The sequence below is a fragment of the Tursiops truncatus genome, chromosome 17 (genome assembly GCF_011762595.2).
Source record: "Tursiops truncatus isolate mTurTru1 chromosome 17, mTurTru1.mat.Y, whole genome shotgun sequence".
NCBI lineage: Eukaryota > Metazoa > Chordata > Mammalia > Artiodactyla > Delphinidae > Tursiops > Tursiops truncatus.
In genome coordinates, this window is record NC_047050.1 from 50,149,942 (window position 1) to 50,175,653 (window position 25,712).

Here is a 25,712-nt window from a genome sequence, read left to right on the forward strand (position 1 = left end):
TCTTAAATGGAAGTGTTATTGACCCCTTGATAGCTTCCTTTAATTTTGGTCCCATTTGCAAATGGATCTAGTAAAATTTCATGAAATTTTGTAAGATACAGATAGTCTTCTTTCTGGTGTTGTGTACAGCTTCTCTATGTTTGCATTCCTTTGTTCAATTCAGTTGAGGATGGGAGGATTCTATGACACCTGTGTTCATGTTGTCATTTTCCCTGAAGTCTTTCACTGAGATTTCTTCTATGGTTCTTTGTTTATAAAGCCATATCCACCCACCCCCATTTCTGGACTTCGTATTAAAAATATTAGCTTTCATTAATGGGAGTTTTCTGATGCTCAAGGAGGGATTTTGTGCCCAGAAAAGACTATTTAGAATTACATGGAATTTAAGTATTCAGTATAATAAATTTCCCAATTTAAAACTGAAATTGGCTGCAAATTGAAACCAGAAAGAGATATCACCTCACACCAGTCAAAATGGCTATCATCAAAAAGTCTACAGATAACAAATGTTGGCAAGGATATAGAGAATAGGGAACCCTAGTACACTCTTGGTGGGACTGTAAGTTGGTGCAGCCACTGTGGAAAACAGTTTGGAGGCTCTTCAGAAAACTAAAAATAGAACTGATCCAGCAATTTCACTTGGTATATACATCCAAAGAAAATGAAAATTCTAATTTGAAAAGATATATGCACCCCAAAGTTCATAGCAGCATTATTTACAGTAGCCAAGATAGAAGCAACCTGTGCCCATCAAAAGATGAATGGATAAAGAAGATGGGGTATATATCGATACAATGGAATATTTCTCAGCCATAATAAAGAATGAAATTCTGCCATTTACAACAACGTGGATGGACCTAGAGAGCACTATGTTTAGTGAAATAAGTCAGAGAAAGACAAATACTCTGTGTTATCACTTATATGTGGAATCTAAAAAATAAAACAAATGGGTATGTATAACAAAACAGGAACAGAGTCACAGATATAGAAAACAAACTAGTTGTTACCAGTGGGGAGAAGGAAGGGGGGAGGAACGAGATAGGAGCAGGGGATTAAGAGATATAAACTACTATGTATAAAATAAATAAGCATCAAGGACATATTGTACAGCACAGGGAAATATATCTATTATTTTATAATAACTTTAAATGTAGTTTAATCTAGAAAAACATTGTACACCTGAAACTAACGTAATATTGTAAATTAACTATGCTTCAATTTAAAAAAAAGAAAAAAAATAGGACATACACAAAAAAAGTGCTGAAATTTCCCTTAAGCTTTTAAATTCAAATTCACTTAAAGATTCTTTCATGTTATCTATAAATCTAGTAAATTTTATGTAAAACAAGAACAATAATTTTCAGGAAAATCTTTAATTAATGTATGGCCAACTAATGTAGAATGGACTAAATTACACTTAAGCCATTTAATTCATGGACTTAATTGATTTCCTTAAGCATTTTGAACTGCATTTAGATTAGTATATTTTATTTTCTTTTGAAGAACTTCAAGTGCTTGATAGGGCAGATACATACACAACACTACTAGGCAAATCCTCCTTAGCTTTTACACAACTATTTAGAGTTAATTACAAATTATTTTAAAATATTTCAATAGTCTTTTAAAATTTAAGCAAATTCTCTTAACAACTTTCAGCTTAAAATAACAAACAGCATCAAGTAATATTTTAAAGTCAGAATCACAGGGTTAATCTTTCAAATTTTTTAAATTTTCAAGTTTTCTTCCACACAACAAACTATATAATAGCATACACATATTATTCTGCGTTTAATACAAAATGAGTTAAACTGTGGGTTTGATTTCCTCACTCTCTGAATAATATAATTAGTAAGATGAACTCAAGAGCTATATATCAAACTCTAGACCCCTCAAAATGAGAATGATATTCTTTTAAAACAACAGTGAAACACTGATAAGAATTGACCATGTATTAAGCCACAAAGAAGTTCTACTAAATGGAATTAAACAGGCCATGTTATATAGTCAAAATATAATAAAATTCAAAATAAAGAACAAATAAAAGAAAACCATTAATTTAGAAACTTAAAATTACTTTCATAAATAATTATTGGAAAGAAAAATCAAAACTTTAATAAAATAATGCTTTTAATAATAATACTTGATACCAATACATAATCATTTGACAATATCCCTTGCTGACTTTCATTTTGCTGTTTTTTACCTCTTGATCAATCTTCTTCATTCATCAGTCACTTTAGTACCTGGCTCACTCTTTCCCTCTCTATCATTTACTCTTATCATCTTGGTGAACTTAACTCTATATAGATAATTCATCCAACGCCCAGGCTTTCAGTTTCTTGACTTCCTGAATTGCAGGAATGGCTTCTTACACAGCTAATGAAAGAATATTTCTTTCAAATTTGCATTGGAAATGCAAGAATATCTTCATAGTATTATATGATTTATCCCATAATAAGAACTACATTAAGATATAGTTTAAATAGGTTTTATAAGGTTGCCTGACTCTATCATCTAATTATTCTGTTTTTAACACTGGCTGCTGAAATTACAAGCACTCCTTTAATGCAAAATATAATGAAATTAAATACTGAAATATAACAATCTAATGTATGAAAAGACTCAACGACCATTTTAAAACAAGTACATTAAAAACCCATATGCAACGATCTGACTTCTAGTATAAAAATAAAACTACTCCAAAATGCAAACTCCCCCAGCTTGCATGATCTCTATTATTCTGGATGCATAGTTTATATTATTACATAGTTACTGGCTGATTGATATAATTGCGTGTTAGTTGCACTCAATTACTTAGATGCCTCTAACAGTGTCTAAGAATAATGATAAAATATTGATAAAGACATATAAGATCATACCCACCCACAAGGAGATAATCATCTAATTGGAGAGAAAAAATTAGCAAAGATAAAGAGGTAAGAAAATAAATAACTGATTTATGGTATGACATTGACATGTATATAGTATATAGTATATATATGTATATGTATATGTATATAGTACATGGGGGTACTATATAGGTGTTCCAATAGCTGTACATTTCACCCACTAACCTATTGTGAATTATCCAAAAGAGGGATTATTTTGTCATACAAAAAAAAAAAAAAAAAGATGGCTATAGATAGGCAGTGCAGGGCTGGTGCAGTAAACCCATGATATTACTAAAATCCCAGTCTACTCTCTTTATGTTCTGCCATCCTTAGCATTTCTTTTTTATTCCTTTGGTCATTTTATAAACACAAGATGACTTCTCCACCTGCAACTTAGAGTCCAGGTTCTAGGAAGAAGATGAAAGAGATAAAAATCATACAATTTTATCAATAGATGCAGAAAAAGCACTTGACAAAATTAAACATTCTTTCATGATAAGAATTCTCAACACCTGGGTATAAAAATAATGTAATAAAGGCCATCTGTAACAAGCACAGTTAACATCAGACTCAACAGTGAAAGGCTGAAAGCTTTTTCTCTAAGATCAGAAACAACACCAGGGTACCCCCTCTCATTGCTGCTATTCAACATGGTACTGGAAGTTTCAGACAGAGCAAGTAGGCAAGAAAAACAAAGTGGCATCTAAATCAGAGAGAAAGAGGTAAAAATTTCCCTGTTTGCATATGACATGATCTTATATGCAGAAAATCCTAAAGACTTTACCTTCCCCCCACAAAAAAATTATTAGAGAGAGTAGAAAAGTGGTAGCCAGGGGCTGGGACATAAAGAAAATAGGGAAGGGTTGGCAAAAGGCTATTAACTTTCAGCTATAAGAGGAATAAGGTCTGAGGATCTAATGTATAACATGATGACTAAGGTTGATAACACTATTGTATAATTGAAATTTGCTAAAAGAGTAGAACTTAAATATTCACACCAATAATGAGAAGAGGAAGAAGAAGAAGAAGAAGAAGAAGAGGAAGAAGAAGAAGAAGAAGAGGAAGAAGAAGAAGAAGAAGGAGAAGGAGGAGGAAGAGGAGAAGGAGAAGAAGGAGGAGGAGGAGAAGGAGAAGGAGAAGAAGAAGAAGGGACTTGGTTCATGAAGACTTCACCTAGAAGTGAAGCTGCTGAACAAACATTGAGAAGGACCATCTCCTGCTTCAATCTGCTGCTGGATAGGAACTAATCAGAGAGAGAGAGGTGGAAGATGGAGAAGGGGGGCATCCAGGGCTTTCCTGATCACAAATCCCACCTCCACTCCAACACTCCTTACACTTTTCTTGCAAAAATAGTAATAGAAACAAGGAGGTGGTGGGGTTTCCAAAAACAAAAATTGTAACCTTCAACCATGTGGAGAAGGCAAAAATCACATTCACCGCAACTCTCAATTCAAAAGCAAAGTTGTACTGCACATAATCAGGTTGTTACTTAAGAGTGCTCTTAAAAGAACACATGGTGTGTGGCTGACAGGGTCTTGGTGCTCCAGCTGGGTGTCAGGCCTGTGCCTCTGAGGTGGGAAAGCTCAGTTCAGGACATTGGTCCGGCAGAAACCTCCCGGCTCCATGTAATATAAAACGGCGAAATTTCCCCAGAGACTTCCATCTCAACGCTAACACCCAGCTCCACTCAATGATGAGCAAGCTACAGTGCTAGACACCCTATGCCAAACAACTAGCAAGACGGGAACACAACCCCACCCATTAGCAGAGAGGCTACCTAAAATCAGAATAAGGTCACAGACACCCCAAAACACACCACCGGATGTGGTGCTGCACACCAACAAGACAAGATCCAGCCTCATCCACCAGAACACAGGCACCAGTCCCCTCCACCAGGAAGCCTACACAATTCACTAAACCAACCTTAGCCACTGGGGGCAGAAACAAAAACAACAGGAAAGACGAACCTGCAGCCGGTAAAAAGGAGACCCCAAATAAAGTAAGTTAAGCAAAATGAGATGACAGAGAGGGCTTCCCTGGTGGCGCAGTGGTTAAGAATCTGCCTGCCAATGCAGGGGACACGGGTTCGAGCCCTGGTCTGGGAAGATCTCACATGGCACAGAGCAACTAAGCCCGTGAGCCACAACTACTGAGCCTGTGCATCTGGAGCCTGTGCTCCACAATGGGAGAGGCTGTGACAGTGAGAGGCCCGCACACCGTGATGAAGAGTGGCCTCCACTCACCGCAACTGGAGAAAGCCCTCGCACAGAAACGAAGACCCAACACAGCCAAAAATAAATAAATAAATTTATTTTTTAAAAAAATGAGACGACAGAGAAACACACAGCAGATGAAGGAGCCAGATAAAAACCCACCAGACCAAACAAATGAAGACGAAATAAGCAGTCTACCTAAAAAAGAATTCAAAGTAATGATACTAAAGATGATCCAAAATCTTGGAAATAGAATGGAGAAAATACAAGAAACGTTTAACAAGGACTAGAAGAACTAAAGAGCAAACAAACAATGATGAACAACACAATAAATGAAATTTAAAATTCCCTAGAAGGACTCAAGAGTAGAATAACTGAGAGAGAAAAACGGGTAAGTGACCTGGAAGATAAAATAGTGGAAATAGGGGCTTCCCTGGTGGCGCAGTGGTTGAGAGTCCACCTGCCGATGCAGGGGACACAGGTTCGTGCCCCAGTCTGGGAAGGTCCCACATGCTGCAGAGTGGCTAGGCCCGTGATCCATGGCCACTGAGCCTGCACGTCCGGAGCCTGTGCTCTGCAACGGGAGGGGCCACAACAGTGAGAGGCCTGCGTACCGCAAAAAAAAAAAAAGAAAAAAAAGAAAGAAAAATAGTGGAAATAACTACCACAGAGCAGAATAAAGAAAAAAGAATGAAAAGAATTGAGGACAGTCTCAGAGATCTCTGGGACAACATGAAGTACAACAAAATTCAAATTATAGGGGTCCCAGGGCTTCCCTGGTGTCGCAGTGGTTGAGAGTCCATCTGCCGGTGCAGGGGACACGGGTTCGTGCCCCGGTCCAGGAAGAACCCACATGCTGCAGAGCGGCTGGGCCCATGAGCCATGGCGACTGAGCCTGCACATCCAGAGCCTGTGCTCTGCAACGGGAGAGGCCAGGATACCACAAAAAAAAAAAAAAAAAAAATTAAAGGAGTCCCAGAAGAAGAAGAGAAATACAAAGGGACTGAGAAAATATTTAAAGAGTTTATAGTTGAAAACTTCCATAACATGGGAAAGGAAATAGTCAATCAAGTCCAGGAAGTGCAGAGAGTCCATACAGGATAAATCCAAGGAAAAACATGCCCAGACACACATTAATCAAACTATCAAAAATTAAATACAAAGAAAAGATACTAAAAGCAGCAAGGGAAATTCAACAAAAAATATACAAGGGAATCCCCATAAGGTTAACAGCTGATCTTTCAGCAGAAACTCTGCAAGCCAGAAGGGAGTGGCAGGACGTATTTAAAGTGATGAAAGGGAAAAACCTACAACCAAGATTACTCTACCCAGCAAGCTTCTCATTCAGATTTGACAGAGAAATGAAAACCTTTATAGACAACGAAAAGCTAAGAGAATTCAGCACCACCAAACAAGCTTTACAACAAATGCTAAAGGAACTTCTCTAGGCAGGAAACACAAGAGAAGGAAAAGACCTACAATAACAAACCCAAAACAATTAAGAAAATGGTAATAGGAACATACATAAGCGATAACTACCTTAAATGTAATTGGATTAAATGCTCCAACCAAAAGACATAGACTGGCTGAATGGATACAAAAACAAGACCTGTATATATGCTGTCTACAAGAGACCCACTTCAGACTTAGGGACACATACAGACTGAAAGTGAGGGGATGGAAAAAGATATTCCATGCAAATGGAAATTAAAAGAAAGCTGGAGTAGCAATTCTCATATCAGACAAAATAGACTTTAAAATAAAGACTATTACAAGAGACAAAGAAGGAGACTACATAATTATGAAGGGATCAATCCAAGAAGATATAACAATTATAAATATTTATGCACCCAACAGAGGAGCACTTCAATACATAAGGCAAATGCTAACAGCCATAAAAGGGGAAATTGACAGTAACACAATAATAGTAGGAGACTTTAACACCCCACTTTCACGAATGGACAGCTCATCCAAACAGAAAATAAATAAGGAAACACAAGCTTTAAATGACACAGTAGACCAGACTGCCTTAATTGATATTTATAGGACATTCCATCCAAAAACAACAAAATACACTTTCTTCTCAACTGCTCATGGAACATTCTCCAGGATAGATCATATCTTAGGTCACAAATCAAACCTTGGTAAATTTAAGAAAATTGAAATTGTATCAAGTGTCTTTACCAACCACAACGCTATGAGACTAGATATCAATTACAGGAAAGAATCTGGAAAAAATACAAACCCATGGAGGCTAAACAATGCACTACTAAATAACCAAGAGATCACTAAAGAAATCAAAGAGGAAATTTAAAAATACCTAGAAACAAATGACAATGAAAACACGATGACCCAAAACCTATGGGATGCAGCAAAAGCAGGTTTAAGTGAGAAGTTTATAGCAATACCATCCTACCTCAAGAAACATCTCAAATAAACAACCTAACCTTACACCAAAAACAATTAGAGAAAGAAAACAAACCCCCCCCAAAATTAGCAGAAGGAAAGAAATCATAAAGATCAGATCAGAAATAAATGAAAAAGAAATGAAGGAAACAATAGCAAAGATCAATAAAACTAAAAGCTGGTCCTTTGAGAAGATAAACAAAATTGATAAACCATTAGTCATACTCATCAAGAAAAAAAAGGAGAAGACTCAAATCAACAGAATTAGAAATGAAAAAGGAGAAGTAACAACTGACACTACAGAAATACCAAGGATCATGAGAGATTACTACAAGCAACTATATGTCAATAAAATGGACAGCCTGGAAGAAATGGACAAATCCTTTGTAAAGCACAACCTTCCAAGACTGAACAAGGAAGAAATAGAAAATATAAATAGACCAATCACAAGCACTGAAATTGAGACTGTGATTAAAATTCTTCCAACAAAAAAAAGCTCAGGACCAGATAGCTTCACAGGCAAATTCTACCAAACATTTAGAGAAGAGCTAACACCTACCCTTCTCAAACTCTTCAAAAATATAGCAGAGGGAGGAGCACTCCCAAACTCATTCTATGAGGCCAACATCACCCTGATACCAAAACCAGACAAAGATGTCACAGAGAAAGTAAATTACGGCCAATATCACTGATGAACATAGATGCAAAAATCCTCAACAAAATACTAGCAAACAGAATCCAACAGCACATTAAAAGGATCATACACCATGATCAAGTGGGGCTTATCCCAGAATGCAATGATTCTTCAGTGTATGCAAATCAATCAATGTGTTAAACCATATTAACAAATTGAAGGAGCAAAACTATATGATCACCTCAATAGATGCAGAAAAAGCTTTCAACAAAATTCAACACCGATTTATGATAAAAACCCTTCAGAAAGTAGGTATAGAGGGAAGTTACCTCCACATAATAAAGGCCATAAATGACACACCCACAGCCAACATCATTCTCAATGGTGAAAAACTGAAACCATTTCCTCTAAGATCTGTAACAAGACAAGGTTGTCCACTCTCACCACTATTATTCAACATAGTTTTGGAAGTTTTAGCCACAGCAATCAGAGAAGAAAAAGAAATAAAAGTAATCCAAATTGGAAAAGAAGTAAAGCTGTCACTGTTTGCAGATGACATGATACTATACATAGAGAATCCTAAAGATGCTACCAGAGAACTACTAGAGCTAATCAATGAATTTGGTAAAGTAGCAGGATACAAAATGAATGCACAGAAATCTCTGGCATTCCTATATACTAATGATGAAAAGTCTGAAAGCAAAATTAAGGAAACATTCCCATTTACCACTGCAACAAAAAGAATGAAATACCTAGGAATAAACCTACCTAAGGAGACAAAAGACCTGTATGCAGAAAACTATAAGACACTGATGAAAGAAATTAAAGATGATACCAACAGATGGAGAGATATACCACGTTCTTGGATTGGAAGAATCAACATTGCGAAAATGAGTATACTACCAAAGCAATGTAGAGATTCAATGCAATCCCTACCAAATTACTAATGGTATTTTTCACAGAACTAGAACAAAAAATTTCACAATTTGTATGGAAACACAAAAGACCCCACATAGCCAAAGCAATCTTGAGAAAGAAAAACGGAGCTGGAGGAATCAGGCTCCTGGACTGCAGACTATACTACAAAGCTACAGTAATCAAGACAATATGGTACTGGCACAAAAACAGACATATAGATCAATGGAACAGGATAGAAAGCCCAGAGATAAACGCACACACATATGGTCACCTTATTTTTGATAGAGGAGGCAAGAATATACAATAGAGAAAAGATATCCTCTGAAACAAGTGGTGCTGGGAAAACTGGACAGCTACATGTAAAAGAATGAAATTAGAACACTCCCTAACACCATACACAAAAATAAGCTCAAAATGGATTAAAGAACTAAATGTAAGGCCAGACACTATACAACTCTTAGAGGAAAACATAGGCAGAACATTCTATTAAATAAATCACAGCAAGATCCTTTTTGACCCACCTCGTAGAGAAATTGAAATAAGAACAAAAATAAACATATGGGACCTAATGAAACTTAAAAGCTTTCACACAGCAAAGGGAAACATAAACAACACGAAAAGACAGCCCTCAGAATGGGAGAAACTATTTGCAAATGAAGCAACTGACAAAGGATTAATCTCCAAAATATACAAGCAGCTCATGTAGCTCAATATCAAAAAAAACAAATAACCCAATCCAAAAATGGGCAGAAAACCTAAATAGACATTTCTCCAAAGAATATATACAGATTGCCAACAAACACATGAAAGGATGCTCAACATCACTAATCATTAGAGAAATGCAAATCAAAACTACAGTGAGGTACCACTTCACACCGGTCAGAATGGCCATCATCAAAAAATCTAGAAACAATAAATGCTGGAAAGGGTGTGAAGGAAAGGGAACTATCTTGCACTGTTGGTGGGAATGTAAATTGATACAGCCACTATGGAGAACAGTATGGAGTTTCCTTAAAAAACTACAAATAGAACTACCATATGACCCAGCAATCGCACTACTGGGCATATACCCTGAGAAAACCATAATTCAGAAAGAGTCTTGTACCAAAATATTCATTGCAGCTCTATTTACAATAGTCAGGACATGGAAGCAACCTAAGTGTCCATTGACCGATGAATGGATAAAGAAGATGTGGCACATATATACAATGGAATATTTTTCAGCCATAAAAAGAAACGAAATTGAGGTATTTGTAGTGAGGTGGATGGACCTAGAGTCTGTCATACAGAGTGAAGTAAGTCAGGAAGGGAAAAACAAATACCGTATGCTAATGCATATATATGGAATTAAAAAAAAAAAGGTTCTGAAGAACCTAAGGGCAGGACAGGAATAAAGACACAGATGTAGAGAATGGACTTGAGGACACAGGGAGGGGGAAGGGTAAGCTGGGATGAAGTGAGAGAGTGGCATGGACATATATACACTACCAAATGTAAAATAGATAGCTATTGGGAAGCAGCTGCATCTCACAGGGAGATCATCTCGGTGCTTTGTGTCCACATAGAGGGGTGGGATAGGGAGGGTTGGAGGGAGACACAAGAGGGAGGAGATATGGGGATATATGTATATGTATAGCTGATTCACTTTGTTATACAGCAGAAACTAACCCACCATTGTAAAGCAATTATACTCTAATAAAGATGTTTAAAAAAAAGAAGAAGAAGAAGAGGAAGAAGAAGGAGAAGAGGAAGAATGAGATAAATATGTGAGGTGATTGTGTGTTTAACTAGATTGGAGGAATCCTTTCACAATGCATATATATATTGAATCACCACAATGTACACTTTAAATATCTTATAATTTTATTTGTCAATTATACCTCAATAAAGCTGAAAAACACTGTTAAAACTAATAAATAATTTCAGTAAAGTTGCAGGATACAAAATCATGCAGGTTTCTATACACTGACATTGAACTATCTGAAAAGAAATTTTTTTTAAAATTCCATTTATAATAAGCATCAAAAACAATAAAATAGAAATAAATTTAACCAAGGAGGTGAAAGATCTGTATACCGAAAACTATAAAACACTGATGAAAGAAATTGAAGAAGAAACAAATAAATGGAAAGATTTTTTCATGTTTATGGCACAAAAAAGCCATTAATACTGTTAAAAAGTCCATGCTGCCCCAATCCATCTATAGATTCAATGCAATCTCTCTCAAAATTCCAATAGCATTTTCCTAAAATTTGTGTGGAAAAGACCCTAAATAGCCAAAGCAATCTTGAGGAAAAAAGAACAAAGCTGCAGGCAATACATTTCCTGATTTCAAACTATACTATAAAGCTATAGTAACCAAAGCAGTATGGTCCTGGCATAAAAACAGACACATAGCACAATGAAACAGAATGAAGACCCCAGAAATAAACCCATTCATATACAGTCAACTAATATTTGAAAAAGGAGCCAAGAATATTCAATGGGGGAAAAATAGTTTCTTCAATAAATGATGCTAGGAAAACTGGATATTCACATGCAAAGTAATGAAATTGGACCCCTATCTTATATCACTCACAGAAATTAACTCAAAATAGACTAAAGACCTAAATGTAAGACTGAAACCATAAAATTCCTAGAATAAAACATAGGGAAAACCTCCTTCACATCAATCTTGGTAATGATTTGTTTGATATGACACCAAAAGCAGAAGCAACAAAAGCAAAAATAAACAAGTGGGACTACACTAAACTAAAAATTTTCTGCATAGCAAAAAAAACAATCAACAAAATGAAAGGGCAACCTGTGGAATGAAAGAAAATATCACAAACCATATAGCTAAGGGGTTATTATTCAAAATATAGAAGGAACTTATACAACTCAATAGCAAAAACACTAAATAATTTGATTAAAAAGTGTGCAAAGGACCTGCACAGACATTTTTCCAAGGAAGACATAAAGATGGCAATAGAAAGGTGCTAAACATCACTAATCATCAGGAAAATGCAAATCAAAACCACAATGAGATATCACCTCACACATGTCAGAATGGTTAGTATCAAAAGACAAGAGATAACGAGTGCTGGCAAGGATGTGGAGAAAAGGAAAGATGGAACACTATTGATAGAAATGTAAATTGGTACAATCACTATGGAAAACAGTATAAAGGCTCCTCAAACAATTAAAAATAGAACTACCATATGATACAGCAATCTCACGCCTAAGTATAAACCAAAGGAAATGAAATCACTATCTGGAAGAGATACTGCACTCCATACACGTTGCAGCATTATTCACGATATCCAAGACATGAAAACAACCTAAGTAGCCATCAACAGATGAATGCATAAAGAAAATGTGGTGTATATAAACAATGGAATACTATTCAGCCACGAGAAAGAAGGAAATCTTACCATTTGCAACAATATAGATGAAACTTGAGGGCATTATGCTAAGTAAACCAAGTCAGAGAAAGACATACCAGTATCACATATATGGAATCTAAAAAAACCGAACTCATAGAAACAGAAAGTCAATTGCTGATTGCCAGGGACTGGAGGGTTGAACAAAAGAGATGTTAGTCAAAGAAATAAACTTCTATTTATAAAACGAATCAGTTATGGAGATTTTATGTACAGCATGATGATTACAGTTGACTATGTTGTATACTTGAAAGCTGCTAAGAGAGTAGAACTTAATTGTTCTCACCACAAAAATAAAAAACATGGTAACTATGTGAGGTGAAGGACATGTTAAGTAACCTTATGGTGGTAATCATTTATATGTATATGTACACCTTACTCACAAAATGTTACATGTCCATTTTATCTCAATAAAGCTAGAAAAAAATAAAAGAAGCCTCAAGAGGAAAAGGAGATGCCATATCTATACTGGGAAAACAATTCATAGAAATTCATTTCTGTCTCACTAGCCAGAGTATTATCACTCCTTGCTTCAAAAGAGCTGCCCAGAACAAAATTGGGACTCTATAAAAGAAAAAGCAAAGGAGAGTTGTTGTAAGTAGATGACCATTTGTTTCTGCAACACTGAGAGTCGAAAGAAGGGAGAAAGTTCTTGGAAATGGTTTCATGGAGGAAGTGAAACAAGAGCTTGATCTGGAAAGGTGGCAGGATCTGGATATCCCAAAGAAGACAGAAGGAGTTTGCTCCAGTGGCATCAACAGCATGACCAGAAGTGGAAGTCAGATTTGAATGATTAGCCTGACATATTCAGAGAACAGATTAAGGGAAGAATATGGCTGGGAACAATGAGAGAACAATGAATAGCTGGAGTGAGTTCAAGTGGTGGATATCTTTTTTTTTTTTTTTTTTTTGCGGTACGCGGGCCTCTCACTGTTGTGGCCTCTCCTGTTGCGGAGCACAGGCTCTGGACACGCAGGCTCAGCGGCCATGGCTCACGGGCCCAGCTGCTCCGCGGCATGTGGGATCTTCCCGGACCGGGGCACGAACCCGTGTCCCCTGCATCGGCAGGTGGACTCTCAACCACTGTGCCACCAGGGAAGCCCAAGTGGTGGATATCTTTGACAGGAAGACTTTGGACTTGATGTGGAGCATATTAAGGATCTACCAAAATTTTGAAGCAAGAGGAAGAATGTGTTTAATAGTTTAAGAAAACTTTTTTTCTTTGTAGAATGTGGTACAGATTAAAGTGGAAAGAGATTGGATCTATTTGCTTATGAAGTCACTGAAAAACATTCAAGTGCTTTCACTGCATCAGTTATGGTTGTTGCCCAACTGAAGGTCTTAGAGTTACCTTAACACAAGTGTTTCCTGACTAATGGTTCACAAACTGGCAATCATCCATGACATGCTCTCTAATCCTCCCAGAAAATGTTCTATTCATTCTGGAGACTTCACTAACAGTCATTATCAGAACAATATTGTCACTATATTTTTCAACATATAAGACATTCTCTACCTTGGAATTGTGGCAACGGAGCTTTTGAGAAGGAAATATAAGTCGTGATTTTTTTAAAAGCAGGCCATTTTTATTTTGGTCAAAGTTAAAGTTAAGTGTTGATAGCATCCATGTGTGGAGAAGTGTGTGAAGACTAATTTTTATGCCAGTGTCCTTTCAAACACTGCATTGAAACCCAAGTTTAATGGCCTGCCTAACTCACTCTCCATTCCTCCCCCATCCCTTCACTCTCCATCCCTTGGGCAACTCATATTTCTACAGCGGGCTGGAACTTAGCCCCACCCCCAGCTTGAGGACCAATCTTCCTTCCTCCTTTTAGAGGGCAAATTCTGGAACTATAATCAAGTAGCTCAATGACTCAGCAACCTAGCATGAAGTCAGCCTTGCTTCTGGATATGGTTAACCTTTGAATCCCTTTCTGGTGATTTGGTCCTCATTGTGTTTTTCCTTATTGAACACCCTGTTGTGATTGCCTGACCTGATGCCCATTCCTCTAGAGCTAAGGTCCTGCCTGAGTCCCATTGATCCTCCTGAAGACCAGTGTCCTGACCCTGAGTCCCAATGCCCTCCCCGCTCTTTGCCAAACCTTCCTGATGCTGCTTCTCCTCTTGTTGACATTTCTAGCTATTGCTAGTTACCAAATCCCCAGCAGCTCAACTGCCAGTCCTTATTTCCTCATATTTCCAATGGTTTAGAGTTGACTGGTCTCCTGTGTCAAGTCAGCTGAACATCTGACTACAACCCTGATTCAGATTAGTCCTTTATTTGTGTAAAGGTTCACATCTCAGAGCCAGTCTTTCAGCTTTTTGTCTGTGGAAGGATTTTTCCCTAAAATATTAATACTTTTTTCTTCTTTATGTTTTTCCCTTCCCCAACCATTCCAAGCAAGTAGCCAGGCCCTTAGTATCTCCTTGATGCAGAGAATTTTCCTAAGAAAGCAGAAGCCACTTGAAGAAGATGACTTTTTTTGTCTTTTGAGCTTATCTTAAATAACCTAAATGGGTAGAACTGAGAAATGTGTATTCTACAGAAATAAGAGGAATGAGGACCCAGGCCCATCTCAGGGGAGTACTCCTGAGAGTTGGCAAGGCCTCAGAGGTTTGTCTGTATGAATTACCAAGAAACCTAGGCCCAGGAACCCCCAGTGCCTGTTTCCCACCCCCCACATATGGTACAGATGGGGCACAGCTGCAGAAAATGAAAGGACCATTCCAGGTTCGATTAAGGTGTCTCAATAGTAGCAGTGTGAACTTGTGATGGGAGGAGAAGCAACAAGAATGAGACTGATCATCCCTCCAGCCTACTGTGATATGGGTTCAGAAAGGGATTCAGCTTGGTTTTTAAGTAACCCTAGATAACATAACTATAAATAAGGCACAAACAGTACCTTCAAGGAATTTCAAGATAAACATGGAAAATAAGACAAGGTCATTATATATGTACATATATCTTGGGGTATATATATATATATATATATATATGTATTATATATCATAATATGTAATATAACATAACAATATAATATAACATAATATCTGTGCCATCAAAGATATAAAAAAATTTACCTCTGATTGGAAGATTCAGAAACATCCTTCATAGACCTAAAGAGATTGGTAAAATTTGTATAAGCAAAACCTCTCAAGCTAGAAAGAACAAAAAATGTAAAGCATCATTCAGTAGGAAGTCCATTTGGCTGAAACTAACAATGCCTAAAGTGTCAGGGGAGGAGATAAAGTTAGAGATGAAACCAGATATGGTGACACTCTGTTCTGCTGACACAGAGAACAGAATATGCAAAGTGATCAGAAGATCTGTGTTAAACATGGGAGAATAATTCCAGACAGTAGAGCCATCCTGCACTATGTCAAGAATTAGTGGGGATATAAACACAATCTAGTGATCTCTTATCTCACTTATAACAAATGGTAGAACCAATCAACATCAAATAAGATTGGCAACAGCTAAATTATGAGGTCTTCAATCTGACCTGGGAAAGTTAGACTTATTAAAAACAGGAATCAAAAGGAAGTTCAAAAATTACAAATAGAATAAGCTATAATTGGTAGACTGTAAATGGACAAAAAACTAACCAAGGAATCAAATTTCACTGCAAAGTTTTCACAAGAAAAAAGCTCTCAGTAAAAATAGTAAAATAAGTTAATAAAATAAGAATGAAAATGGAAATATTAGAAATGTTTAACTGTACTCTGTAGAAAATTGATCAAGGAATCAAACTGATTTGGTACAATTCACTCTGGAAAAATAGTTTCTCAACAAAAATATATATTGCCTGTGGAATGATTCTGACAAAATTCTCTACACCAACACCATTGTGTGAGAATGGAAGCACCATAGGGGTAGGGACTTTGTTTTATTCACTGCTGAATCATCAGCACTTAACCCAATAAGGTCTCAGATTTCCATTTCCATTTTATTTCATTCAGCCTACTCAGCAATTATCTATTGAGTACTTACTGGGTTAGAAGTCTTTATTAGGTGTCCTGAATAGAGCTATGAACAGGAGAGACATTGTCCTTGACCTCAGAGCTCTTACAGGGTCTCAGGTTCTTACCAGGAAATCTTCCAAGCATGCTTTGCTGTCTAGTGAAGACCACCAGGAATCTGAGTCCATTTTACGTTCCTCTAGGCCTCAACGTATTAAAGCAGAAGCCATCTTCTTTAGCCTCAAGCATCACGACAAGCAATGTGGAGCAAGGTCTCATAGATTTTGTCTTTTCCAGATTCTTCTCTCTCTTTTTTTTAGTTGACGTATAGTTGATGTACAACACTATATGTTACAAGTGTACAGTATAGTGATTAACAATTTTTAAAGGTTATACTCCTCTTATAGTTATTATAAAATATTGGTTATATTCCCTGTGTAGTCAATGTATCCTTGTAGCTTATTTATACATAATAGTTTGTACCTCTTAATCCCCTATCCTTATATCGCCCCTCCCCTGCCCTCTCCCCACTGGTAACCACTAGGTTTTTCCCTACATCTGTGAGTCTGTTTCTTTTTTGTTATATTCATTAGTTTGCTGTATTTTTTAGATTCCACATATAAGTGATATCACACAGTAAACTGGCAGCATTTTAATCTCTTTTTTTCCTCTTTATGGAAGTATTTAGGTACAACTGTGTATCAAATTATTCTGACCCCCAACTTAGTAAAAGGTTGAAAAATGACACTCTACCACAAATAAATTACAATTCAGGAGTTAAGTCTAACTCCACTAAGAATGTACATAATTACCTCACACATTCAGAAATTATGATCCCAACTGCTTATAACTTTGTATTTTGTCATTTAAAAGCAATTGGATTATTTTCAGATAATCAACAAGGACCTATTATATAGCACAGGGAACTCTAATAACCTATATGGGAAAAGAATCTGAAAAAGAATAGATACATGTATACGTATAACTAAATCACTTTGCTGTACACCTGAAACTAACACAACATTTTAAATCAACCATACTCCAATATAAAATTAAAATTTTTAAATAAATCATTTTTAAAAGTAAAAAAATTAATTAATGTGGTATATCCACACAACAGAATATTATTCAGCCATACAAAGGAGTAAAGTACTGATACTGGCTAAGACATTGTTCAGATGAACCTTGAAAACCTTATGCGAAGTGAAAGAAGTCACAAGAAAGACCACATATTAGATGATTCCACTTATATGAAATGTCCAGAAGAGGCAAATCCATACAGACAAATCCATAGAATAGTGGTTGCCTAGGGCTGGGGGCTGGAGGGAATGAAGAGTAACTGCTACCAGGTACATAGTTTCTATTTAGGGGGATGAAAATGCTACAAACTTAGATTATGGTGATAGTAGCGACTCTATAAGTAAATTAAATCCACTGAATTGTATAGTTAAACAGTAAATTTTATGGACTGTAAATTATATATCAATAAAGTGGTTTTTAAAAATCACACACACGAAAAAGAGCAATTGGATTATTGTCATAATTAAAATCAAGGTAATCCTTGTTTCATCTCCTTGTATATTTATCAAAAGTGTCCTTTCCTCCATATCTACCAAAATACAGTTTCTGAATTGAGAAATGATTTAAAAAAAAAAACAAAAAACTTTCCCTTCAAACTTTGGCGCAGTTACAAAAAGAAACCTATCCTGTGGCCATTGCTGACAAGTGCTTAACTACATGATTGTCTCACAAAAGAGAAAATGTCATTGGATGTGAGTTGCTCTTCGAACCCAAAGTAAAAACAGATTTAAGTTCTACTAAAAATACTCCCCAAGCATGTTTGCAAAGAGAAAAGTCCTCCTCTGTGTGAACATATTGAGCATATTTGAATTTCCCAAGCCAGGACTGTAAAGGATTTTGGTGGTGGAGAAAGCAAAGGAGGTTAGGACACCAGCTTTGTCTTCCTTCCTACTATGGACTACCATTCTCTTCCTCACTCTCTACCAGCCTGTTGCCCCCATTTCCACCATCGCCCACTCTTTCCTAAATCCCAGCTCACCCGTTCAACACACATTCGTGGAGCACCTATATCACTAAGGATGTTTGAATTGAAGGCAAAACACACTTATTCCTCTTCTGAGCCCCTTGGTCAAGGGCATCTTGGCGTTATGTGTGGGAGAGAATGAGGAGATAGAGACGTGCTGCAGAGTTCTGGGGAGGACCTGTGAGACAGCCTCGAACCTCTGAGTCTGCCCATCGTGTGCATTAGGGTAGTACATAAAGGTCCACAGGAACAGCAAAGCAATTTAACAAACCATCCCTTCTCCGTTCTCCTTAATAAGTGCCCACATCACAGTGCTTGAAAGACCAGAATATGCCCTTTATTAATCTTATTACCAAGACTCGGGTCCTTGAGAGCAAGACCTAAATCCCACCCCAGTTCTGACACAATAGAATTCTCAGAAGCAAAAATTTCACAGGGAAAGAGCAATAAATCAAGACCGAGCTCCTCCCGGATTCTTCTCCAGCAAATGTATTTTCCAGGCAAATAGGAACAAGCGGCAAAAAACAAGCAGCTCAGGTTTCCCTATGATGCGATTACTACCTTGGGGGATGGGGAGGAGGGTGGATGGAGAGAAAATCTGACCCTACCTTGGATTTATAAAAAAAAAAAAAAAAGCTGGCATTTTGGCAGTCCATCTACAAGTGCTTTCAGAATGCCAAGTGCACGGTAGAACGCAGCCAGAAACAGAGACCTCCGGTGCCTTGTGATAAGCCACTGTTTCACTCGCTCCGCTTTTCAGTAGTGTCAGGTGAACGGAGCCTTGAACTGCAACCTTAGACCGAGGAGAACAGTGGCTGCAAGGCAACCAAACACCCAGCTCCACCGCGGTGCCGAAGTGCTAAGCTCGGGAGTGGGGGGCGGGGGGGAGGCCCCGCTTTCTTTTCTTTAAAGAAAGGGCTTGCTACCTTGTCCTTGTTCTTAACCTTTCCTTTTCTGCTGTGTACTCCAGGCAGGTTTATCAGTCAGTGGACCAAGTTGGACCAGCTCACACCACACCTTTGCCTGGGCAACTGCACCCTCAGGGGTCTCCAAGGGTGAAGAGCTTGACTTCTACCTCATCTGTCTTCCCTTTATACTTCGCAGAGTGTCGGGAGTACCAGCTTGAGAGTCCGACAAACTGGACTTGGACTTCGGCTGGATGTTCTTGGGCACCATACTTCACCTCTCTGAATTTCAGTCTCTTCACCTGTAAAATGAGGATTATTATACTTGCCCTCCAGTGACAAGGGTTTGGGATTAATAGTACACAAAATACTTGCAGTCTGGTCTAGCACACACAAATTGAACAGCAGGTATTGAATGCAGGTATGCACGAAACAGGTGTGAAAAAACATGGATTTTGTTTTACCTGGAAGGTACCTTAAATGCCCCTTTGTTCATTTGTTCCTCCCACTCACCTGTCAGGATTTAACACAAACCTCTCTGCCTCTAGAAAAATCCTGCCCAACTTCATAGAGTTCAGTGCTTTTTGCTCCATGTTTCCAAAGCAAATTGTTTGAGCGTATACACAGCAGCAATTCCTGCACTGTTGAATGTGGTCATTTCCTTGTCTGTCAGCCCCGTCCTGCCATACCCTGAACACTTGGAAGGCAAAGAGGAGATTGTTCAGTGTAAGGGTTACAAGCACAGCCTCTGGGGTCAAACTGCCTGAGACTAAGCCCCATTTTCTTTTTGCCAGTTAACTGTATGCCTCAGCATTCTCCCTGAGTGACAATAATAGTACTTACCTCCCAAGGTTCTTAAAAGAGTGCCCAGCATCATAGAAGTGTTAGCTTTTATTACTATTCTCCTCTGGGTCTCTGGAGCCTGGGAGACAGCTGGTACTTGGTGTATGGGGGTTGGAGGAACCACTGCAAATTACAAAGAGAGTGATCCATGCATTTCATTCGGGGTCAACACATCATACAGTGGTTCAAGAATGCCTAAATTGGTACCCAAAAGAATTGGAAACAGGATTTTGAAGAGATATTTGCTTACTCATGCTCACCGCAGCACAATCCACAAACCCAAATTTGGATCCACCATCCAAAATGAAATGTCCATCGATGAATGAATGGATAAAGAAAATGTGGTATGTGTGTGTATATATATATATATGAAATATTATTCAGCCTTAAAAAAGAAGGAAATCCTGTCCAACGTTATGACATGGATGAAACTTGAAAACATTATGCTAAGTGAAATAAGCCAGTCGCAAAAGGACAAATATTGTAGGATTCCACTTATATGAGGTATCTAATATAATCAAACTCAGAGAAACAGAAAGTAGAATGCAGGGGAGGGGGAAATGGGGAGCTGCTGTTCAATCTTCACTAAAGATTCAGTGATGCAAGGTGAAAAAATTCTAGAGAGCTGCTGTACAACACTGTGTATATAGTTAACAGTACTGTACTGTACACTTAAAAATTAGAGGGTAATTTTTTTATGTTCTGTGTTTTTTACCACGATTTTTAAAATGCAGATTTAAAGCCAAAAAAAGAAGAAGAAATAAATTGGATGTGTTGGGTTCAGCATCACAAGCCTATTTCTGCCCAGCGCATCTCTGAGGTAAGTGCTGGTGTTCACGGGGCAGTCAAACCTGACCCTGAGACACGGTTCCCTCTTTATGACAAGTACACGTCTCCATGTCCGCACAAAGGTGTTTATCTTTGCTGAGCACCACTAATATCATTTGAGAGTCCTGAGCCCTTCAAGTGGCAAAACTGTACAGGTTGAAGGATGCCTGAAGTGTTAATGCTTTGGTCATGTTATTTCTGCCATATATCAAAACTTAACTTAATGATAACATGTTTCTTTAGGCAGATGAAATCTCAAGCTATATATCTGGTGATAAAGAAAAAAAAATCTGAAACCAAAAGCAACTAGACACATGATAAATGCATTTAGAATTAACCCTGGTTTATTCATTGGTTTAAAAGTGTACTTTTTACTTAATAAACTGTGCAGGAACAACAAAAAAAAAGTGTTAGTGTTTTACTTTCTCTCTAGCCAAATAGTTTGCTTTCCAAACAAGTCTTCTGCTAGATAGCCTGCTTTGTTTTTCTTCATAGCACTTATCTCCACCAGCATTATATAATATAGTCATTAGGTTATTGGTCTATCGCCTCTTAGTAAAATATAATTTCATGAGAGCATAAACTTGGTTTTATTCACTACTATATTCCCAGCTTCTGGAAGAGTTCCTATCACACAGCAGATATTCAATAAATATTTGTTGAGTGAATGAATGAATTAATAAGTTCCTTGTTAAGGGAGGGACAAGAAGAAAGTAGATTGTCCTTAGCTTAGCCACCAAAGTTAAGGTGCTTAAGTTGGACAGGAAATTGTCCTTGGAAGGATAGAATCACTTCATCTCATTGCATTTCATTGTTTTACCCCCTCTAGTGAGGGGATGCAGACCTAAGTTCCACTCTGCAACACAGTAAATATTAATTTAGTTATAATTCTTTAACTAGATATGTCCAGGACACACTAAACTTTATAGACTTTTGTCAGCTAGATAATTCCAGAAATTGAACTTAGTGACAAGAATTCGTTAGACATAAGAGATGGAAAAGAGCAAATCCCTCAGGTAGGGCCAAGAAGACAGATATAATTATATTCTGAGCCATTTCAATAAACTCTCGGATAAAATCACTTGAAAATGGGTTCAGAAGCGAAGAAAGGGAGATGTCTGAAACACACAGTATTACCCACGTATTCGTTTAATCAGCCTTCAAAGACTGAGTCCTCACGCGGAGTTAAAAGTCTTCCTCTACTTCTTTTTCAAAGCCAACCAAATTCTCTACCAAAAACATCTGCTAGATTTGTAAGGCTTAGAATCCTGGCATTGCAGAGTCTCTCTTTAAGTATCCTGAGGCCCTCTTTTCATGCCACTTAAGAGGATGAACCACCTTTTCCCTATTCTGACCTGTGGGGAGACCCTGTGTCGACAACCGTCCAAGGGGTCCTGTTCATTCTGAAGCTCAGTTCCTTTGAGCCAACATTTCCATCTGTAGCATCTAATGCCATCCCTCCTATGACCCCACAGAAGATTATTTTTACATGCTTCATTTAGGTTTTCTCATGAAATACTAGATCAGAGTCCTTTCCGGAATGATAACTGGAGAGACTATCAAAGCTTCGGAGAAAGAAGATACCAATGGCATTTTTTCTCTTTTTCTTTGAAACAATCCCATGGAGGAGGCTTGGGAGAACTTCAGTTGGGCTTATGAACCTCTTCCATCATCAAACGGCAGCCCAAACTGTCAGTAGCTGACTTTGCACAGCAGTTTGAAAACCAGAAACCAGAATAACTGCCAATAAGAAGCTACTGACAGAAAGATTTTTCCCTGTTGTGTAACCCAGTCTCCCTTCCACCTTCCCTCCCAGAGATCATTCCGTGGGGAGGGATCATTTCCCTTCTCCTGCCTCTAGCAAGTGCCCCATGAACGCATCTGCAGTTTATAAGTCTCCTCAGTCAGATTGGATATGGCAGGAAAAGACTTTGGAGGGATCAGAGCAGGAGATGAGATCTGAGACTTGGGTTCTGTCCCAACCTCACTCCTTACCAGGGTGGCTCAAGGAGAGCTCAGAGTCCCAGGACTATCTCAAAGAGTAAACACATATATACAAGTAAAACCCAGATTAAAGCAACATCAGTTGCAGTATTCAAAGAGGAAAAGGAGTCAAGAAAGGCCAGCAGGAAGCTGCCAGCAGATGTGAGTGAAAAAAGGAAAAAGATTTTGTCTCAGGGGTAGCAGTGGACAGACCCATTGAAGAGCGGTTTATACATGACTTTAATGTTAATGATAATGATGATAGAATAACAACAGCTACCATTTATTAAGCACCTGTGATGCCCCACTGTGGCAAGTTCTTTCCATACATTAACTGGTTCAGGCACAATGTAATGTGTGCAACTGCCTTTAATTCCATCTCTCAGATGCGGGTCCCAAGGCTTAGAGAAATTAATAACTTGAGTATGATCATTCAGTTGCAGAGAAGAGTTAGGATTTCAGCACAGGTCCATCTGACTCCCACGCAGCTCTCCTAGCCCCTTAGCAGGGCTGCTGTCCTGAGAGCTTTGGAATGAACTCTAGTTGGAGTATTCAAGTTCTGACTCATGCCCTCTTCTACCAGCTCCCTGACAATCCAGCATGCATGCGGAAAAGGAGGGTGAACCAGGGAAGCGATTCCTGCTTTATTCCTCTTCTAGGGGCTGCTGTCTGCTCGGATTCCTAGAGATGGTGTAGATTGACCCCGAGATGGAATGACAGGGAGCAACAAGAAGTCCACAGGGGGTCATTTTGCCATGTCACACCCCTGCACAATATATCTGCCCCAAGACTCCTGGGCCCGTGGGGTGCCCACCTGGACTTGGTCTTGGTTGCCTCTATTTTCCTGTCTGAAAGTTCAATTTGTTGGTTATTCTTCTGTTTCTAATAACACTTTAGCTCAGCTCAGCTTTTGCTGACTCTTCACACTCCTTCCCATGAACATTGTTTCCCTCCGCTGCCAACATGGAGAGCAGTGGAACGGGAATGCCAAGGGGAAGCCAGGGAGCCCCAGGGCAAATCTTCCTTGGCAGCTGGCTTTTTGATATGGCAAGGACAGGCCAGGGTTCCAAAGAACACAAATATTCCCATTTTTCTTTTTGGCAGAATTAATGGATAAGTGCTTTAAAAAAGACGGGAATATGATGGAGGGAGGCTGGAAAGAAAGGGGTAAAGAGAAGAGACTTTTGACTAGATAAGAGGCCTGCATTGGAGCTCATCTTCTAGGCTGCAAAGATGACGTCTACTTTACACTCACTCAGAAAAGAGTCTTATCTCCTATGTTCTCAGCAATTGTCAGAGCTCCACACATTTTGGTTTTCTGTGGTGGGAACAAAAACATTTTCTTCTCCAAAGCTAACTATGATAATAATGATGATGATAGCTATCCTGTGCTAAACAGGATAAACATTGTGCTAAACATTTTACGAGATGATGATTAATGATAATGAAGACTCACAACTTCATAGTTAATCACATAACAGGCAATGTTCTAACTGATTTATATACATATTAACTCATATACTAAGACATGAGTTAACATATTAATTCTTACAGCAAAAGTTTGAGATAAATACTATTATTTTCCCAGTTTACAGATGAGGAAACTGAAGAACAGAGTGTGACTTGCTCAAGGTCATGACCCTGAAAGGTAGGTATTTATTCCCCAGGAAACCAAGGTTCAGAGGGGTTTAATAACCTGCTCAAGGTCGCATACAGTGAGATAATGGTGAAACTGAGTTTCAAACCAAATCTTCTAGACTCCAAAGCATATGCTATTAGCCACCACGCTTGATTAACTCTCTAATACTCTCTATAGATATATGTACAGACACACATATACACATACATGTGTATATATGTAAAACACATACACATCCACACAACCTAGCAAACCAGAGGCTTGATGGGGTCAAATAGCCATCTTGTGTTTCTCTCCAAGAATTTGGGACTGTTAGGCTCTAAAACAGTGTTTCTTAGTGCCTCTAAAAATGTCACATCTTGCTATATACACAAAAGGACTATATTTGGAAGTGACTTGAAATACATGGAGAAGGCCACTGGAGGCCCTTTCAGGCCTTGTCCTGCCACCTGTGAGCTGAAAGGATCAGTATTTTGGAACACTGAAATCCACCCTGTTTAGGAAGTTCTGCCTTAGAGAAACGTTCCAGGCATGTAAGCAGGAAGCGAACTGAGAACCTACTCCATCTCACCTCTTCCGTTTCCCTGGTTCTGCACATGCTCTGAATTTGTTTCTCCAGGAATAAAAAGAAATGTGCTGAATAAAGTCAATTTCACCACTAAAAACAAATAAATAGGCCCCACCACCTGAAAAATCCCAGTTAAAACTCTCCTTTTTCTTTCTTCTTCCTCCAGGAAAACAGAACAATAGTAGTTTAAATGGAAGCATCAGGAAGCCCAGAGCAAACTGTGAACACCATTTACCCAGAAGGCTGCTGAGCTGCAGATTTCACTTTTTCCCCTGAATGAACAGCAGGCACTGTCTTTACTGCCTTGCAATTCCCATCATCAAAACCTGATGGCTGGATGAGCAGCACAGGTGTGTGAGTGTGCTGGGTCCCTTCTGAGCCAAAGTGCTGTGAGCTGCACCAGTTGGGGCTTTTTTTTTTTTTCTGCCAGAACAGAATAAACATTGGTACCCATATCA

The 25,712-nt window shown here is 38.2% G+C and overlaps 1 long non-coding RNA gene across 4 annotated transcripts; it reads right to left on the reverse strand.

Annotated features, from left to right (window-relative positions):
• Positions 1–1,473: 1,473 nt before the first annotated feature.
• LOC109551042 (uncharacterized) lies at positions 1,474–25,712 on the reverse strand. Of its 4 annotated transcripts, none has more exons than XR_012327315.1 (4): positions 20,237–25,710; positions 16,573–20,090; positions 15,566–15,601; positions 1,474–3,298 (listed from the first exon to the last, which is right to left on the reverse strand). It is a non-coding gene; the product is annotated as an uncharacterized lncRNA (long non-coding RNA). The 4 variants fall into 4 exon arrangements; XR_002177749.3 differs by having other exon boundaries at positions 16,573–16,788; positions 19,564–25,699; XR_012327316.1 differs by having other exon boundaries at positions 16,476–25,712.